Source organism: Octopus bimaculoides, chromosome 1, assembly GCF_001194135.2.
Source record: "Octopus bimaculoides isolate UCB-OBI-ISO-001 chromosome 1, ASM119413v2, whole genome shotgun sequence".
Lineage (NCBI taxonomy): Eukaryota > Metazoa > Mollusca > Cephalopoda > Octopoda > Octopodidae > Octopus > Octopus bimaculoides.
In genome coordinates, this window is record NC_068981.1 from 118,904,479 (window position 1) to 118,906,763 (window position 2,285).

Genomic DNA, 2,285 nt, shown 5'->3' on the forward strand with positions numbered 1-2,285 from the left:
CTCAACTGGACGTCCTGTTCGATCTTCATCTTCAAGGCTGAAATCTCCACTTCTGAATTTTACAAACCATCTTCTGCAAGTTCTTTCATTCAAGCATTCTTTCCCATAAACTGAATGTATGTTTCGAGTCGCTTCGGCTGCTGAGTTTCCTTTTTTGTACTCATAAAGCATTATGTGCCTTAAATGCTCTCTGGGTACTTCCATGTTAGAAAGGGTTTTAATCAAAGAAATTTTAATTCTATTTTTCTGTAAAATAATATTTAATTAGTTTATATGTACACAAATGCATAAAAATAATTTTTAATTTCATTAGACATGGAATTAATATTCTATTAATATTCTAATATTCTATTAAATTTCATTCAATTTTAAAAAAGGTAAAATCGGACAGAACTTATGGGATGACCTAATACATAAACATATGTGTTTATGTGTATATATACAAGGAGGTGCTGAAAAATTCCTGGCTTTAAGGGTGTCGCGGGAGGCTTGATTGGAGACCCAACCATCCGAGGTTTTTTTACAGGGCTTCGAAAAATGCTGTAGGGCCGCCCCAATAAGTGTGTGATTCTGAGAGGGGAATATGTTGAATAAAATCATAATTAACTGATCCTCCTGTATTTTCTTTTACCCAAAGCCAAGAACTTTTCAGCACCCCTTCGTGCGTACATGCATACATACATACATACATACATATATGACGGGGTTTTTTTTCATGAAAAAATTTCTATGCAATTCACTGCTAGGGCTTCGGTCGCCCTTGGACGACAGCAGAAGACACTACCACGCGGTAGAACTGAACTTAAGGTCGTCTGTTTGGGAAGCAAGCTTTTTAACTACATAGCTACTCTTGCGCCTATACCACACAACCATGCATACGCTTACATCGAGGTATATGTAAGTTATGTATGTATGTATGTATGTATGTATGTTTGTATGTATGTATGTATGTATGTATGTATGTATGTATCAGTGGCGTTGAGTGGTTATTGTTTCTTGAGGTAGGTTATTAGATCTGGAAGGAAACGACCAGAGTAATTTAATATCAATGTCCCGGCTATTAGGTCAACATTGTTATCTTAAATAATGAGTAATTGTGAGTGAAAACTTTCCTGTTTGTGAAATCATTTTCAAATTAGCGTTCTTTCGGAGATACTTTCCCAAATAGGTCGCTGGTGTTGGGATTACTTGATGTTTTTTTCTTGAAATATATATGAGTTATTACAGCTGAAAAAAAATGTATCTATGAGTGCTATTCAACTCACCGATATTATATCCTACTTGAATTCAAAAATAGTAGCAAACTTTTGCATTGTTGTTTTTGTTGTCAATGTTGTTATTGTTCTCTTTCTTGCTCTTCTTCTCCTCTTTCTTCTCTTCCATGTTAACCCTGATAGAACAGATAACTCACCAGAGGCGTTCTATTGTAGTCACCATACAAGGGATAAGAAGTGGCTTTAAAATTTATGTGTCACCCCACACCCCGGTTTCTCTCTGTCAAAGTAAAAGCACAACACCTTAATTACCTGAAAACACACAGGAGTGAAATATAGTTAGGTGCTTCATTTTACCTTCGTAATGTCATACATCCTGGGACATATTTTTCAATGCTATTCAGAATGGATCAAACACTTATAATTAAATACTTAAATGGAGGTGGTTACGAACTAAGTTAATAGGATGGTGAACAGAAGGTAACGCAAGTGAAGTAGGTCAAGAGAAGTAATGTCTATAGAGATGCAAGCGCGCGCACTAATTCAATGAGAAGCTAGTTCAGTTGATTGGACAACTGGATGCTCATCGTCTAAACTGTCGGATATCCATTTATGGATCACACACACACACACACTAACACAAACGTGTTTGTCAGTGTTTTGTATGCATATGATCTATGTCTATTGTGGATTTGTAGAGGCATTTGTACGTTTATATGCATGTCTCATTAAGTATAAAATGTATAGATATGTACATATTGAAGTCAGTACAGACACAGAAACATATGCTGAAATTTTCTTGTTTAGTACAAGATACTTTTTTTTAGTAGATCAAACAATTTTCAGACGGTCTTTAACGTTGGTTCACAGTTTCCAAATATTTACCTGTTGTATGTAAGTAGTAGCCAACATATAGAGACAGACAGAAAGGAAAGAAAAGAAAGAGAAAAGTTGAGTGCGATAGAATGAAAAGCGTTTGCTTTATCGTTATGTGAAATAAGCTCCTCTACATATAAGTAGATTATGTAGAAACACACACACTAATGTGTATGTATATGTGTATATATATAT